We start from the raw sequence: 19,772 nt of genomic DNA, 5'->3' as shown, positions 1-19,772 counted from the left end.
TTTTAAATACAACTTACATAAAATATTTATAATTTTGATAAAAGAAACATAAAAATCCACAATTTAAAGCATAAGATGTACAATAAGTAGTGGAACCTCTGGTCTACGCTCCAGGCTCAGATCATCGGGACATTCAATGAGCAGAAGAGGGAATATTTGACCTACGCTCAGACTCCTATAAAGAAAATAAAATTAAACATATGCACCCAAGAGCTATTGCAAAAGACAAGAACCACCTGAATAGTCATTCTCGTCGAATGGCAGCCAAATCGGCGGGAGAGACGAAGAGGCCATGGAAGCCGAAGGGAACCCTCTGCGGGAGCTTCACCGACGCCACCATTTCCAATGAGGGAGACTGCGCGTCCAGCACCACAAATCTGGAAATCTGTGTATTCTCGTTGTGCGTTAAGACCACAAGATACCCAGCGTCCTCTGCCAATTGTGGGTCGGTACTACACGGCACGAAGAAGGGTTCGCCGCAGAAACATCCTTCTCCAAAAGTTGTGCTCGCAACCACGCCATCCGCTGCTTCAAAATCAACCTTAACTGCTCTGCCCATTTGACGAAGACGTGCACCTGCGACAGGCATACACATGTAACCGTATCGGTTCCTTCTCCCTACGAAACGCTGGTTTATCACCCCAAGCTCAAGAGATCTAGCTGACGCTGGTTTCCTCACCACTATGCCCGAGTTAAGATTGATGCGAATTTTCTCTACCGTGAATTGAACGGCATCTAAATTTTCAATAACGGATTCTCCAGGAGAGCAATTGATTGCGATGAGCACGATCTCGTTCTCCTCCTCCTCGTCCCACGCATTCAGAGTATGGAAACAGTTGAGACCCGGAACCTCAAACCATCTCATGGCAGACCCGTCTGCGGCATACCGGGGAATCACTCCGATCCTGCTCACTTTCGAGCGATCAAACTAAACGGCGCTTCCATTCCTTCCTTTAAAAACATGGGCGGGGTCCAAAACGAGCTGACCGTCGGGGAGGACGGCGTACTTGCCAGTTATGGCGAAATCATGAACGATGGAAGCTTTGCGCGCCATGAACCGGATCGCCACGTCCGGTTGTTTTACACCGTCCGCGGTCACCCTAAAGAAGTGAAGAAATGGAGGAAGAATGGCATAGCGGAAGGCAAATACCTCACCCCGCGTGAGGGTATCGATCTTGGGGTGCGCCGTCATGCGCGCAATCAATTTACCCCCAAAGTCGAAAGACCCACTGGTGTGAATATCTCCGTCGGGCGTGATATGCAGCTCGTGCGGCAGCCCTGATTCCCCCAGCGCCAGCAGCTTATTGTGTAAAAACACTACGCTCGTATTTGCCAGTCCCGCACCTTTAGCCGGGTGGATCAAGCCAAATGCGACTCGCAGGGCAACCAAGGCGACCCTGCCCATGCTAGCGTGGCCACGGATGCCAGAAATAATATTAGGGTATACAGGCCTTCCCGCCGCCTCTTCTTCCATATATTTGTGGGTGCGCACGTAACGACTGGAGAGTGTAATTCTTGTGCCGTGTTTGTGGAAGGAGAGGGCGTGGATCATCCCGTCGCCGTCGAAGATGTGGTAACCAGCTGAAGGAAGGAAGTTGGGGTTGGGCCCGTTGCGGATGTAAATTCCGCCCATGAAGCAGGGCGGGATAAGCCCTTCCACTTCCTCGCATTCGGTGGGTGGAATCTCGTCCACTGGAGCGAAGTTGCCGGCCAAAACGCGCTTGGGGTCGAAAGACGGCCTGTGCGGGTCGTCGAGTGTTTTGTCGATGAAGTCGTCCACAGCATTGCAAATGCCTACGAACAGCGATCGCCACGAAGAGGGAGGAGTTCTTTCTATTTTCAGACAGCATGGAATCAACCGATGATGCCGTGCGGCACTGTGATGAATTGTGAGGGTTATTTTGGCTTCTGTAAGTCTTGGGGGAAAAGCCAAACAGAATTCCATTTCCCAATTGGGTAAGTAGCGCAGATCGTCTTTTGAAGACCTCCGTTTCTATGGGATGAGAGTTCCGATTGGCATTTTGAGTGAACCTGAAAAACTGATGTGATTGAACTGTCATGTCTTTCTATTTTCATACGGCAAGGAATCAGATGATGGAGTGTCGTTCTGCGATGAGTTGTCTGGATTGTTTTGGCCTCTGTAAAAGTTGCCGGAAAAGATCAATACGTTTCCATTTCCTAGATACACGTACATAAGCAGCACAGTTTGTCTCTTCAAGTATTAGGGATGAGAATTACCATCTTGGCGTTCTTCAAATTGAAAAGACTGGCGGCTTGACCTTTCCCATTAGCTTTTTGAAAATGCGTCTTTTTAGCACATTTTCTGTTTGGACTTTATACCATTCACTACTCTCCTGTTTGCTGTGCAATTTAATTTGAGTTCAATGGATTCTGCTCTAGAATGTTAAAATTGATGGATTTGAAAAAGTTTTAGTAATCTCTTATGTCAGATATTTTGGATTTTTTCTCAAACACAGGTCGGAAGGACTATTAACAAAGGGACGCGTTACTTTGTCCATTCTTTTCTAATACATTTTTATAAAGATTTTGCAATAATCTGTTACGATTTGACGCTTGGAATAAGTGGAAGATGTAGGAAAACCATATTTTGCTATTATACATATCTAACATATCTAAAAGACACATATAATCGAAACAAAAGAGAGACTATAACATTACAGAACGAAACAACTTATTTTATTGATTACTGAACACATATTATATGGCCTCTAATTTATAGAGGACTTCAGGTCACATAAACTTGGAGTTATAAAATTGGAAGAACTCTATAACTTAGCAGAAATGTACTGCGTTGATAGAAGATAAGAGATTTGAACAATGGATTTATTAGGGGAAATGTACTACGTGGATAGAAGATAAGAGATATGTACAATAGATTTATTAGGGGAAATGTGAAAAACAATTTAAACAGTTGAATACTTTAGAAAACTAACCCAACATTTTCAACAAACTATTGTTTTGTTTTGATGTATGTTAACGTGGACAACGGGGGAGATTAAGCCTTTCCAACAGCCCTCTTTAGTTTCTACCATAAATGCTAGAGCATATAAAACCCATCTACACAATCATTTTAAGATTTTGTGGCTTGACCAATACAATACTAAAATGATATCAATTTACCATGCACTATCATATGCAGTGTTCTTTAGGGGATCAAAAAATGATTCTAGCTTCGGCCATGTGAACTCTTGTAGGGTGATCTCGTATCCTTTGACCCTTTTTTGTGAATTGTTATCTTAGTATATTAATTATTAATAGAAAATGACTATTCATCAAAAAACAATTGTTGACCCAAGTGTTTTTTAACTGGTTACAAAATTTACATAAAAGTAGTTTGAGATGACCATGAGCTTTATATGAATTTAGATGACCGTAAACTATTCTTATGAATATTTACTAATTTATAATATATTTTATCACTTTGGACGTTTAACTTTGAGAATTGTTATGCCTCTCCCTTTTATTGACCTGGCAATGCTTATGGCAACACACTAGATCCTTCACAATCTTCTCTTACCCCAACCATTGTAGTTGTATTTGATAACTTTATTAAGACACATCACCCCCCAATGAGTTCAAGTCAACTACTTCAATGAATTCCAATTTGGAGGATAACAACATTACCATACACCACCTCAATGTATAAATTGTTTTTGAACAATCTCTTCAAGCTCTTCACCTTTAAGAATTTCAATCAAACCCCCATTGGTATAGATTCACCTTCTTAACTCATAGTCTCAAACATAAGCAATTTTTTAGATGTCTATGATCTCCTCTTTAATTTTATTAGTGGCTACAATGTTTTTACCTCAAAAAAAATTTGTTGCTACCTTCTTCTTTTTTGTCCTCAACAATAAAAACAAATATATATGTGTCCAAGAAACCACTACAACCATTCAAATGAGCTACACCTCACTTTAACTAGATTTAAACTCTTCTCACTCTTTTGTAGAAAAACAATTCATCTAAAGTTAATGCAACTCTTGTCAAATAACAAATCTCTCAAGATTCTTCTAAGAATTCTTACAATTTATATATTTTTAACATAAATTATTCTCTTGAAATAAAAAAAATTCTTTTATCTAATTTTTGCACACCAATAATTATAACTTCTTTCAGACATTCTTCTACTACCTATACAATTTTGTCCACATTCTCTTTTTGAATGGATTATGACTCCTATGTTGGAATAACTCAATAGAACTATAACTTTCTCTTGAGACTTTGAAAATTTCTAACTTTTGTTGTAGAGTCTTGACAAAATAGTGAAGAATATACAATTTTTTCGTAAGATTTAATTATTTTTTTATATAAACTATTTTGGATCTTACACTATTGCAAACTTCACCACCAAATAAATGCATCAGGATAGTGAGCAAAAAATTAGCTACTTGCACAAGGAAAAAAAATTAAAATGCAAACAACATAATCGGGTTATGGTATGATAATTAGATAGCCTAGATTCAAATAGCACAATTGAATTTTTATTGTTCTCAAAATATGATTGGGTTTTGAAATAACCAAAACTTGATAATGTTTTTAATATGTGAAAGTAATTTTCAAATTGTTAGAAACCTGTATGGCTTTTAAAATTATACAGTCTAAGAGAGTTATTTGACCCTAAAAAATTCCTAAATAGGAAATAAGGGGAGCTAAGAGATATAAGGGAGGGAGATGCAAGGAGACAAAATGATTATAGAGAGTGGGGGGATACTTGGGTAGAAATTAATGAAGATCGAGAGTGAGAGAGAAAGAAGATTGGAGAAAGGTGTTAGGATTAACCATAGATATAAATAACGGTTACTTGAAAATACAACCAATACCAAAAAATAATAGATCACACAGAAGAGAACACAAGACCCAAGGATTTAAGGTGGTTGGCCCAATTCTTGGGCTACGTTTGCCAACAACAACTGCAATATTATTATTATCTAGTTATTATAATCTGCAATCCCTTATAGCTCAATACAACTACAAGATGCTAAAATATCACCATACATTATGGAATTCCTAGCCCTAATCCATTTTATATAAGCTTTTGCAGCTTACTCCAGGACCCCATAAGGGGCATTGCTTGAAAACCCCCATAGAAATAATCTAAGGGGAAACTGTGTTGAATAAACCTCTTAATATGATTAGGCTACACATCATAACAAAAGGAAAGGGAGGGTGAGATGATGGAGGAGAGAGAGTAAGAAAGAAAGAGCATTTAGAAGGAGAGATATGGGATAGTTGAAGGGTTTCTTAAGAGGTTGTAGTTTCCTCGAGTGGTTCGAAGGGGTCTTCATATGTATTAATGGGTCCTATAAGACCTTAATGGGTCAAAATGATTCATAGGACACATTTATTATTCAAAAGAAATCCTAGGATGTCTTAGGTGATTTTATTTATCTCATGTAGTCCAAAGAGGTCTTGAGATTCATTAATGGGTCCTAGGATGTCTTAGGTGGTCCTAGGTATCATAAGTTAGATTCTAGGATATGTAGTTATATTTTATTTTTTGTAGAATGTCTTTATGGGTACGAGGTACATTTTAACTAGTCCTAAGGGGTTATATGATACATTAATGGGTCCTAGGATATCTCAAGGGCTCTTGAGTATCTTAAGGTGTTCTAATGAGTCCATGCATGCATTAGTACATCCTAGGATACATTGATGTGCGTTGTGGTCCTAGATATACACTAATTAGCATTGGGATACGTTCATTACTCATAAGTCACCCTATGATATTTTAATGTGTCCTAGGGATCCTAAGGGGTCCTAAGGGATTCTAAGATACATTAATGAGTCTTATAATATATTAAGGGATCATAGACATTAGAATATTCCTAAGGAATCCTAACATGCATAGTTTACTTATGCAATTTTCTCAAATAATGTACGTTGTGCATGCATAGTTTTCATATAGTTCTTTGGACTGTTCACAATAATCAAATCCGATGTATTGTTGGAGTTGAGTGCCTAGTTAGTAGAGTTACTCAAAGTTTTTAGAGTTTTTTAAAAATCTCTCAATGCATGAGGAAGCCTATGAAATTTATAGACTTCACAAAAGATGTAATTTGTATTGTTTTAATGTAAGCTATAATAAAATAGAGATCCCTACAAATAAAACACACAAATCTCATTTTTACTTCCCCTAATTGTAAATATTTCATGATATGAGGTCACTATATGAATTTTTTATTATCTTCATTGCATTATATGCTTCTAATATTTGTCTACCATGAAGGTGTATATATTTGACTTCTACTCAAGACCATAATATTTCTCCACTGCTACTTCTGCTCAAGGAATAAACTTCTATAGACTTAGTAATCTCTAATAGTATTTAATCACATTAGAACTAAGCATTAATGTCTAATTTCACTCTTCTACCAAATATAAAGATTATTCTAGAATCATTTGTACTAATTATATAAAAAAATAGAGTTACACATCTGATTAGATCCAATTTAAAACATTAAAAGGTTCTGAAGGTTTTCTTATTCTATTAGATAGGTGTTTAGTCTTAAAATCAATAGAATCATTGCATACAACATTAAACACATGAAGAAAAAAAAATTGACCCATATACTACCATCATCACTAGTTCCTAACTTTATTACTCTCATCCCATTTAAACTAAGATGAGAGAGATAGAAGATGTATCATTTGTTTATCTCACCGCTTATATATCTAAGTTGTGGTCTCTATTTAACAAGATTCCTGGTTTGGTCTTATTCTCCTTTGTGGTAATGGCCTCATTTTAAACTTCTATGGTGTTAACCTTATTTGACTTTTTAAAGAGATACTTGTGGAGCATGTAACTTATCTATGATTTGTGTTCCCACATGTTTCCATACCACATCTTTTTCCTATTGGAAATGATGATAGATATTAGAGAAAATAATGAACATAATCTTGTTTTAATCTTGTCTTTATGAGCATATTTCGAAATGAATGTTTTAATCTTGTCGTTTTGAGCACATTTCGAATGACATAATTAAACCAGGCCATTCCCTCATTTTTTGAATGCCTTGCTATTTAGAAAATTAAAGTGGAATCTACGACATGGGTTCAATGAATGTGATGCGAGGAAAGACGTCCCTTCATGAATATATTATTTAAAATTTTCAGTTTTCAGATTAAATAAATGTGAAGAAGGGTGTGTAATAGTTTTATAAATATCTTTTGCAGAAATCTATTTGATTGCAAATATTAAATTTTTCCTCGGATCAATCTTATAGTTTGAAACTAAGAGATGTTTAAAAAAAAAAAAGATGTACTTTTAGAATAATAGGTTTTAACAATTTTTCTAATATGTTGGAAATATCTAATAAATGTTAATGGATAGTATTCACATTTTACAATCTTTTATTAAATTTCAATATTAAAATTTGGCAAGTTGTTAATAAATGTTAATGGATAGTACTCACATCTTAGAATCTTTTATTAAATTTTAATGTTAAAATCTGGAGGTTGTTCATATTGATAGGTATGAAAAATTATAAATTCTACATTTACAATTACATATTTAAAGATATTATTCAATTATATTGACCAAACATTATCTTCATTGATTAGTTAAATTTATATTTTGTGAAACAAATGAAAATATTTTATCCATATGTCTACCATCCTTTATTTAATTAAGAATAAGAGACACTTGCAAATCTTAAACATTGAAATTTAATCTTCCAAACTCGACACTATCCTATCACAATATGCATCGATATGCTTATCTAACAATTATAAACCTTTTAGCCAAGAATAGGGGAAAAATATATTGAAATAAAAGTTTACTTTGAAAAATGCATCGATATGCTTATCCAACAATTTCAAACCTTCTAGCCAAGAATGGGGAAAAAATATGCTCAAATGAAAATTTACTTCAAGAAAATATTGTCTCTATATCATATTAGAATTTGTCAAATTGTTGGCCTTATATTCAATATTTTTCATTTATAGCCCATGTTGAACATACCAAAATGATGAGAGATGGGAGGAGGATAAATCAAGATATATTACTACTTAAATAAAGTCATTTGTGTAAATCAAACTGAAACCATATTAACTAATTGAATAACTTCAAAGCAAAGTGTGCAAGTGGGGGTGGAGGTCACAATATTTGATAGAGGGATACCAAATATTTTTTGTGGAAAATCCAGTGAGGAAAAACCTATAGTGCAAGTTAACCCCCACTAAATGAACTAGGTATTCTATATTTGTTTTAAAGGCTCATTTAGTAAGGAATCTTACTACTCTTGAAAAGGACTTGTTGAAGAGATACTAAGAAGATACAATATCTCAAGCCATGATACATAAAATGTTGGATAAGAAAAAATAATGAGCTAAATTTCTATAGAAGAAGCATACATCATACACTTAAATTATTGTTTCTTTTTCACACAATGACTCCATAAAATAACTTTATGCACTTATTACTTAGAGCTTGAAAATAGATTCAACCATCACACTTTTTAAATAATTTTATCTTCTTTTTGTATCTTTTGCATACCCTTAAAATGTTAACAAGTAGACTCTAAAAGACCTTTAGATAAAATATATAGTAATTGCATAGATTGACTCCAAATATTATAATTTGTGAAGTAAAAATAGATTTATATAAATTATGTAAACCACAATCAAATTGCAAATACATGACAACACATCTCCCAAAGCAAATTTGAAAGGTCAAAGTCAACCAAAAATGAAAGAACCAATTGTTATCAACCCAAATAATAGGAATATCACCAAAACTACTAACTATTCAGCTTTGTATTACTAAGGGAACAAAACAAACATATAGACTTTAAAATTGAAATAAATGTGGATTTTCTAAGCATCTCCACAACCATATCCAAAATTTATTTATTATTATGTGTGTGTGAAAAAGAGGAAACCCATTTAGCTATAGAGATTAGATAATCCCCAAAAATTGACACTTTAATACATTTAATATTGTAAAATGAGAATTTCAAAAAATTTAAACCCTATTTTAATCTTCTCTTTAGACCTAGTTTATGAGATATATTATATTATTATTTTGATTCAAAGGATGTTGATATGGAAAGATGCACATGGTGTTGCCCCCCAATGGGATGGGTAAAAGTTAATTCTAATAGGGTAGCCAAAGGTAACCCTGGGTCTATTGGGTGTATGGGAGTGATAAGAAATGACTCTAGCTATTGTGTTGTCATGGTGGTGCTTCCTCTGGGATCTCAAACTAAGCACCTAGGTAAGAGCACAAACTTGGTTTGCAAATCTATGGAAGTCAATTCCATAGATGAGACCTTTCTGAAAATGGGTACCCAATTTTTAAAAATTGGGTACCTGTTATGGTTCAGGCACCCGATCCATATTCAAAAAATTAGGTACTTGATTTTTGAATATGGATCGGGTGATCGAACTGTGTTTTAAAAATTGGGTACCTAATTGCGAAAAACTACAAAACCCAATTTTTTGAGGTTTTCTTGTCATTTTTACTGTGTACAAAATGGGAGCCCAATTTTAGCATAGAAATGAGAACCCATTTTTGGATTTCTATTAACCTCTTGTTGCTCTTTTTCGGTGTACCCATTATTTTACTTTGTTTTCTACTATTTTATTTCATTGTTTTCAATTTTACGCTTTATAATTTCATCAATTTATTATTATTATTATTTCACTTTTAATATGTAAAATTGTAAATTTCCATTGTTAATAGCTTTATCTTTAGATTATTGTATCTTTTCATTTAAATAGTTTCGTATAATTTATTTTTTTTAAATTTGTAGATGTTCATTTAGAATTATTATTTTAGATGTTTCAATGTATTTAATGGAAATTACAATGTTGAATGATTAGATAGATGTAAATTAGATTGTTAAACATGTAATTACATTAATATTTTATATTTATTTCAACTAAATAGTAATTAATTATAAATTAGTTTGTAAACCATATAACAAAGATAGTAAAACTAACTATATTCCTAAGTCTAACCTCAACCTAACCATAAGTGTACAATAATTTAATCTAAACCCTAAACATAAAACTAAGTATTTAATGTGTAACACCCCACCAAGGGATCCAAACACAAAACTAAGTATTTAATATTTTTACTTATTGTATTGTACGTTGCTTCATGGATCTAAAAAGGATTATGTAATTTATTTTGTAAATGTCTATTCTTTTAGCCTTTCATACCTTGTGACATGTATAATGGATGATTGTGCATTTTGAATCAATGCCAACTGGCATTCAAAAAAAATGTATATTATTTAAATGGATTGAACTTGTAGTTATTCTTTCATGTGGATGTGTTATTTATTTTACTTAGTATTGTTTAAAAATTAAATGTGACTCAACATCTTGGGATCCTTAAGGAATATAATTTGTTATGTTTACTTATGTATTATTGTATCTTATTGCTTACTTAGTAAAACTTTAGGTTAGTTCTTTGGATCCCTTGGCGGGGCATTACATAATGTGCTCCCTTGCCTTAAAACCATATCTTTTTAAATAAAACTACACACTAACCTTAAACATAGTATTTTAACATTCATGTAAAATCTCATTCTCACCATAATTCCAAGCCTAACCCTAACACTGATTAAAAGTTTAACCAAATTATATAATTAAATTTGAGAAACCTAACCCTAATCAATAATAAACTTAATCATAAATGTTAAACCATAATTCTAATTGTAACTTCAAATCTTAAACCTAACACTTGATCCCTAGCCAGGTAACCATCAAAGTAGGTCCATAATGGAAAGTAATCTTAATCCTAGTTTGAAAGCATTATTTAATGATTTTAAATTGGGTTGAAGAAATATTGAAATATTAAATGATAAACTATAAAATAATACTTCAAGAAAAACTTGTTTTGTACACTTATAATCTAATTATGTTGAGAGGCATTCTATACAATGGTAGCACAAATGCCCAGCATGAGAATATGCCAAAAAAGATTCTCTGTCAATAAAAAAGAATTGGGAGTGGTTACAAACTTTTAAATTATAAAATACAAAAAGCATTCCCAAAATAATAGTTGGCTGAAATAATAGGAAGCCAAATGGAGGTCGAAATAATAGGCCCAAAAAAATAGTGCCCAAAAGAATAGGACTTGAAAAAGTAGGACTTGAAAGAAATAGGGCCCAAAAAATAGGAATTAGAAAAAATAGGGCCAAAATAATTTCAATATGATTTTTTTTTGTTAAATATAATTTTGCAAGCACATTCATACTTTTTTTTTGTGGGGAGTGAGGAAATTCAAAACAAATTTGTGGAATGTGAAGAGACATCCATTAGGGGATATAAGGAGCCTCTCAAAAGTTATAAAACAAAGGCTCCTCATTTCATTTTCATTTTATGTTTTTGTAGGAAGGAAGTGGTGGAGATTATTGGAGGACTAGATTGGAGTTTTTGAACAGGAGTAGATTGAAGTTTTGGAGTAATTTTTTTGAAGGTGAGATTTTTATTTTTTATTTAGATTTTCATTTGCATTTAGATGTAGATGTAGATGTAAATTCAAAATTATTTATAATATTCTACTTTGAGTTAGATTTCAATTTTAATTACTTTCATTTAGATTTAGAATTCTATTCAAATTTGTTTAGGCTTGCATTTAATAGTTTAGTCTTGCATGTTTGATTTAGGTTTAGATTTGCATTCAAAATCTATTTGATTTATATATTTTATAATACTTTTCATTTTCATATTTTAAAAGTGCATGTTTCAAATTAGTTTTAGATTTGCATGTTTCATATTAGTTTTAGATTTGCATATTTCAAAATAATTTTGGTTTGCACGTTTTAGATTTGAATGTTTCATAATAGTTTTACATTTGCATGTTTCAAAGTATAATTGTATCATTAATGTGGATGACAATGCCACCATATCAATAAAATTTATATTTTATTAAAGCTAATGATTTATTTAAAGTAGATGAACCATATATTTAGTACATATTTTATCAATTATTAAATTATAAAATACAAGAGTATTCTCAAAATAGTAGCTAGGAAAAATAATATGAAGCCAAAAGGATGCTAAAATAATAGGGCCCAAAAAAGGGGCCAAAAAAGTAGGACCCAAAAAAAAAGGCCAAAACAATAGAACCCCAAAAAATAGGATTGAAATAATTTTATTAAATTTTTAAATACAAAACATTTTCTTTTTGTTAAATATATTTTTGCATGCACATTCATGCTTAGTTTTTGTGGGGAGTAGGGGAATTTGAAACAAATTCATGGAATGTCAAAAGACATCTATTAGGTGATATGAGGAGTCTCTCATAGGTTATAAAACAAATGATCCTCATTTTATTTTCATTTTTTGTTTTTATAGGGAGGAAGAGGTGGAGATTATTGGATCAAATTAGAGTTTGTGAAGAGAAGTAGACTAAAGTTTTGGAGTAATATTTTGCATGTGAGATTTCTATTTTAATTTTTAATTTTTAATTTAGTTTTGCATTTAAATTTAGATTTAGTTATGTATTTATTTAAATTTAAATTTAGTTTCAAAATTAGTTATAATATTCTCCTTTGCCTTAGATTTTAATTTCAATAAGTTTCATATAGTTTAGCTTTGCATGTTTGATTTAGATATAGAATTCAAATTGATTCAAAATCTATTTGATTTAGATATTTGATAATACATTTCATTTGAACATTTTTAATATGCATGTTTCAATTTAGTTTTACATTTGCATGTTTCATATTAGTTTTAGATTTGCATATTTTAAAATGCTTTTGTTTTGCATGTTTTAGATTTGTATGTTTCACTATAGTTTTATATTTGTATGTTTCAAAATATTTATATTTCTCATGTTTTATAATTAAATTTTATCATTAATGTGGATGGCAAGGTCACCTTATCAATAAAATTTGTATTTTATTTAAGTTAATGATTAATTTAAAATAAAAATCATATATCTAGTTTATATTTTGTCATTATTATATTAGATTATGTATGTGTTTTATTTAAATATTTTTCATAGTGTATATAGATTTTTATTTAAATTTATTTTTGTAATGTTTGAAAAGTGGAAGACAATGCTACCATATTTCAAACATTACAATCTAATTATTTTATTTGAAATAGTTTTGATTTTGATTTATGTTATTTTGAACATTATTCATTTGAAAGAGTTTATGTTAATTATTAATACTTTTTTATTCTGATTATTTAAATATGTTGATGTTTATAAGTTTGTAGGTTACTATTTGAGTTATGGATGCCTTGACCATAGAATCAAACATTATTTGATACTAGCCTGACTACTTCAATGACCTCAAATGATTTCTTTGAGATCGAGTTTGACAAATGCCTACAAATAATTAAAGAGATGTGCACAATTATAATTAAAGTTTTGGAGAACACAATATTTCCAATTGACTATGTTGAGGAAATGGAAGGAATGCATATGAAAGATGCATAAAAATTCCTACATGATACATTTACAAAAGTGAATGGATTTCACTCAATGATGAAAGAAGTCTTTCACAATCATTGTTCAAATAAAGGTCGCAAAAGAATCCTACTCATTGAAGAATGTGATATGTATTTACACCATTACAGAGATTTATTTTTGTATATAGTTCATTCTTGTCTCCAATTTTAGAATTTTACTTCTAATTAGTCGTATTGCCAGTTTTGTTTCCCCATTGCTCTATGTAACTTTCATGAAGAAAATAACAAGAAACTAATAATTTATTGGTGTACAAAACATTTCTTCAATGGATGTGGCTACTAAATATGTTAATTAAGAAAAAAAATCATAAGTCTAAATAGATGTCCTTAATGATATGCATATTTATTCATTACAATTCTTAATCATTGCAATAAAAATTGCATTAGAATTATTAAAAATTCATCAATATATAATGTTCTCACATCATCATGGAGAAATAATTTCCATAAAATTGATTCTTCTATATTCTTTCACACTTTTTACATCATCTAAATAGTTGTGTTGGGACTTATAATTTCCCTTTAATGAATTAAAATTTCTCCACTATTCAAGTCATTTGTATAACATATATCCCAAATTTGACCATAGTTGTACTCCAAATACTCCAACACTACACCTGAATCTCATATTTCCCTTAACCATGTCCCTTATTTAAGTGTAACATTTAACCACTTATTATCCTTAACCATAACACCAAGTGTCATATAAATGAAATTGTAAACCTTGGATCCTAACTCTAACTCTCACTCTATATATGACTGTACTAAGTATTTAGTAAATTATACACCTTAACCTAACCCTACATGTACTAGTAACTAGAAATAATATTATATTTTTTATAAGTGAGAATATATATATATATATATATATATATATATATAGAGAGAGAGAGAGAGAGAGAGAGAGAGAGAGAGAGAGTAGGGGTGTATCCAGAGAGCACAAAGGCAGAGAGAGATTAGGAGGTGTATCTAGAGAGCAAGGTGAGAGAGATAAGGGGGTGTATCTAGATATTAGAGAGAGGGATTAGGGAGTGTATCTAGAGATTAGAGAGAGAGAGATTAAGGGGTGTATTTAGACAGGGGGGAGATATTATTGGGTGAAGTTAGAGAGAGAGAGAGAGAGAGAGAGAGAGAGAGAGAGAGAGAGAGGAATTACATTATTAAAAAGGTTAATAATTTGTATCACAATAACACTAATCATTGGGCACTATAATATAACTAACCCACATAAAAATTTAACTTGATAGTTACCCTAGCACTAAGGTAAAGTGTAATAATAACACTAACATCAACTATAATATGATTAGTAACCAAAAAATAACCTTAACCACAATAATAACATGATGCGGGAGCATCTCAACCCTTGAACATTATGAAAAATTTTGTGATATTGTAATGTTTCAATAATTTTGAATTTTGTGGGACCATGTCTAAGGAATGGTCAAATAGTTTCAAATTGCATTTAGAGTGGATTACATGACATTTGTAACCAAAATTATAAGGAGAGGTGGTGGTTATGAAAAGATGGAAAGTTTTGTAACTACGCACGAATCTCTTAAAGAGATGTCAATGTAATTATGAAGTGTGGGGAGAAATTATGAGAGTGAGAGAGGAAAAAGATTGGAAAAGAGTCAGCTCTCTGGCCTTTAGCCAGAGAGCCATATATGTTGTAAAGAAATTAGCACTTTAATAATATATCTTAGTTGTGCTTATAATTACAATTTGGTGTATGCCTTTCTTTTTACTTCTTACATTCAACTTTTATATGTTACTGTGTTTCAGTTTTATGAGTTCTTTGTGGATGGATTTTTGTTAATGATAGTTAGGAGAACGCTATTGGGTCTTCAAGAGACATAACTAAAGTCAAGAAGAGGAAACCATTAATGGAAGAGGAGACCCAATCTAACTGCTATGAATATTAGTATTGTTAAGTGAAGAAGGTAGCGATTTCATGGTCTTAGCCGATAGTGGAATGGAGAGAGACTTGCACTATATGTAGCAAGGTATGATTCAAAGAGAAACCCAATACCCTTGGCAAAGGTGGTGACCTCATAACTCAGTACCTTCTTCTTAGATGCCATGGGCAATGGAAAGGTAGTAGTTTTATTTTTTTGCCTCAAAATTGCAAGAATTTTGTAATGATGAGGGTCAGGTGTAGGAGGAACCTGATAAAATGGAGGAAGTTTAGTGGTAATGGTGGAAGCAACCCGATTTTCAAAGAGGGAGCCCAATTTAAGGGACATTACAGGTAGTTGATTGTAGTAGTTTCAAATGCACTGTATTTTGAAGAATGAGGATGATGGGTTTTGGATTCTTGGAACTCAAATCCATTTCTAACAATTTTTTTTGATAATGGCGAGGGTGGTAACATACATGCAAGAGACAACATTGAACTCTAGGTAAGGAGAAGAGAGTGCATGGGAGTCATGTATTAACAAGGGCATCATTACATGGAAGCCATGGTTATCAAGAAGAGAAAGGTGGTAGTATCAAAGTCTCAACTCATAAATGGAAGAGCCCAAGAAAGATAAGGACCAGACATAGAAGGGAACCAAGGAAGGAGCTTGGGTAGTATAAAAAAAAAAAAAGCTGAAGACCATGACAATGTGAACACTCTTGTTGACCAAGCTTGTTGTTGGTGTATGGGTGCATTCAATTTTTAGATGCTCTTTGATTATGCTGGTTGATTATGGAGAAGGATCCAATGGCGAATGTGTCCTGCAGAGTTATATACATTGTAAGTTAAATATCTCGAAAATGATTTCAGTGAAGGGGCATGATAATGTGTCATTTTGAATGTGATTGGTGATGAGTTGGAGGTCATGGAGTTGGGGTGTGATAGTGAAAAGTGGGTGTCTTTTAGTTGTTTTACATCAGAATGCTATTAGAGCGAGTGAAAGATCTAGGTAGAATAGCAAGTTGATTGAAAAGATGTGCTTGTATGGTGTAAGTCCACAAGCTACAAGTTGGCAGATAGGTGGTCTGTCATGGAGGGCCATCAAAGTTGGTCCACGGGCCTAAGTGACAGGCCAAAGATTGCAAATAGGCCTAGTGAGAGAGGCACTAAAAGGACTCCTAGGTGAGGTAGAGTTGTAGTAGTATTGTGAAGTGGACATGAAGCAACACCGTGACAACAACCCATAAGCACTCCTTTGATGGGAGTCAGTTTCAGCATCCGAGAGCACACCACCAGTGTGTGCCAAGAGTTTGAGTAGTAGACAAAGTTCCTTGGTATTTCCATAGGGACATGGAAATATTTATAGTCTAGGAGTATGGTGCAGGAGCATCCTAACTCTTGAACATTATGATGAATTTTGTGATATTCTAATGTTTCAGTAATTTTGAATTTTGTGGGACCATGTCTAAGGAATGGTTAAATAGTTTCAAATTGCATTTAGAATGGATTGCATGGCATTTGTAACCAAAAATTATAAGGAGAGGTGGCAGTTATAAAAAGATGGGAAGTTTTGTAACTACCCATGAATCTCTTAAAGATGTGTCAATGTAATTATGAAGTGTGGGGAGAAATTATGAGAGTGAGAGAGGAAAAAGATTGGAAAAGAGTTAGCTCTCTAGCCTTTAGCTAGAGAGCCATATATGTTGTAAAACAATTAGCACTTTAATAATATATCTTAGTTGTGCTTATAATTACAATTTGGTGTACATCTTTCTTTTTCCTTCTTGCATTTGACTTTTATATGTTACTGTGTTTTAGTTTTACGAGTTCTTCATGGATGGATTTTCATTAATGATGGTTAGGGAGAACTCTATTGGGTCTTCAAGAGTCATAATCGAAGTTAGGAGGAAGAAACCATTAATGGAAGAGGAGACCTAATTTGACTGCTCTGGATATTGGTATTGTTAAGTGGAGAAGGTAGTAGTTTCATAATCTTGGCCAATAGTGGAATGGTGAGAGACTTGCACTATATGTAGCAAGGTATGATTAAAAGAGAAACTCAATACCCTTGGTAAGGGTGGTGGCCTCATAATTCAATACTTTTTTCTTGGATACATGGGCAATACAAAGGCGGTAGTTTTATTGTTTTGGTTCAGAATTGCAAGAATTTCATAATGATGAGGGTTAGGTGTAGGAGGAATCTGATAAAATTGAGGAAGTTTGGTGGTAATGGTGGAAGTAGCCCGATTTGTAAAGAGGGAGCCCAATTTAAGGGACATCGTGGGTAGTTGATTGTAGTGGTTGAGAATGTAGTGTATTGTGAAGAATAAGGATGATGGGTTTCAGATTCTTGGAACCCAAATCCATTTCTAAAATTTTTTGTTGATAATGGCAAGGGTGGCGATGTACATGCAGGAGACAATATTCAACTCTAGGTAAGGATAAGAGAGTGCATGGGAGTCCTGTATTAACAAAGGTGTCATTGCATGGAAGCCATGGTTATAAAAAAGAGAAAGGTGGCAGTATCAAAGTCTCAGCTCATAAATGGAAGAGCCCAAGAAGGATAAGGACCAAATGTAGAAGTGAACCAAGGAAGGAGCTCAAGTAGTAAAATAAAAAAAAGTTGAAGACCATGGCAATGTGAACACTCTTTTTGACCAAGCTTGTTGTTGGTTTATGGGTGTGGTTGATTTGCAGATGCTCTTTGATTATGCTGGTTGATTATGGAGAAGGATCTTGAGTTATATTCATTGTAAGTTAAATATCTCAAAAAAGATTTTAGTGAAGGGGCATGATAATGTGTCATTTTGAATAGTTTAATTCATAGAGAACATGTCACTTCATTTGGTTTACTAAGATCCAATAGGACTACAAAAAATGTGGCAATGATAGTGTTCACATGAATTGTATGTAAATTACTAGGTCATGTCCAAAAATCAACCTTTTTAATACTATTCTCCAAAATCACCCCTAAGAAAAGCATTTTTTTTAATCTTATATGAGTAATCCGAATCAACATATCCATATGATGGCACCTTAAGTGTAGAGTGTCAATACTGGAATGGAAAGGAAAATTAATATTTCTACCTGGCCCATGATATATATATATAAAACCTTTACTATGTTACTTGATAATGATTTAATTGGTTTCTAAAGCCCCATTATCAATTCCCAAGGTACTGATCAACCTGGTGAGCCAATTGGGATTATTAAACTTTAGCCTTACAAAAATGATAATTCCTTTCTCATGGGGTAAATTTTATTTTATTTTATAAAGCCATGTTTTCCATAACAATAAACAAAATGAAATTGTCATTTCCATCTTTACATTACCAATGCATACCGCCCTTCCACTTTTAGATATGGTCACTAAGGGAAATAAAATGTCATAATACTTCCCTCTTCCATTTAGTGGTATCACCATATTAACTCCACTTTTGAGTAATGATATTGATTTAACCATCTAGATTTCTAAGATGGTATGCCATGCTTTCTTAGTCTATGTTGTTTCTTATGACTTTTTTTGCAACCCTCTTTCTAGGGCATTTCAAGTCCCATTAACTTTTGGTGTATATGGAAAATGCAAATATCTTTACATTTTATTATTATCTATGTGATTGGTCTTAACCATTTTCTAAAACAATAATTAAGTGTGATATTATACAACATAGAATTAGTGCAGTGATAAGGAAATCTCATTCAAGATGTACACACTTAGCATTAAAGAAAATCTTGCATTTTAACCCCAAAAGAGTAGCCCCAATCATAAAGTTAATCCTAAATCTTATATTTTGTGCCTCAATCATAATGCTAATTATTGAGATAGGCAAAGGGTGAATAACTAGGGCCAAAGGCTCACCTAGGTATCCAAACCACCCTGCAAGAGTTAACACAATGGAAGAAAACACAAAGAACAAAAATCAAAGGAGGAAGAAGAGTGAAATACTTTTATTGATTCATCAAAATATCTTCATACGTGCCTAGTTGTAAGGCCTTTTGGGTTATAGCCAATTACAAATACATTCACATTCCAAGATCCAACTGCAAATTCACACTTTCAATTTTGCTCTTAAATCTTCTTCCCAAAAACTTACCTAACTCTAAGCCTAAACACTCTATATATAATTGCCAAAATGGCTTACAGATTATTCTAGAACATTACATAAGAGGAAGGACAACCCAACAATGGTCTAGATGCATCTCAAGAAAAGATCTTAATGTAAATTTCATGATCAATATAAATCTCGCAAGTCAGCTTGCAGAAATCACATCCAAATGCTGACACTTAGCATACACTGGGTAAATCGACACATGAAGAGTCACTTGGCATACACTGGGTAACTCGGTGAATGAAAAGTCACTCGACATACATTGAGTAACTTGGAAAATGAAGAGTCACTTGGCATACACTAAGTAA

At 32.9% G+C, this 19,772-nt stretch overlaps 1 pseudogene; it reads right to left on the bottom strand.

The window, feature by feature from the left end:
• LOC149537078 (9-cis-epoxycarotenoid dioxygenase NCED1, chloroplastic pseudogene) lies at positions 1–2,055 on the bottom strand (annotated as a pseudogene).
• Between the last annotated feature and the right edge of the window lie 17,717 nt (positions 2,056–19,772).

This window comes from Cupressus sempervirens, chromosome 10, assembly GCF_028749045.1.
Source record: "Cupressus sempervirens isolate cs-2001-9-10 chromosome 10, ASM2874904v1, whole genome shotgun sequence".
NCBI classification, from domain to species: domain Eukaryota; kingdom Viridiplantae; phylum Streptophyta; class Pinopsida; order Cupressales; family Cupressaceae; genus Cupressus; species Cupressus sempervirens.
The sequence above is the reverse complement of the archived record's forward strand: the minus strand, read 5'-3'. Positions and strand labels throughout refer to the sequence as shown.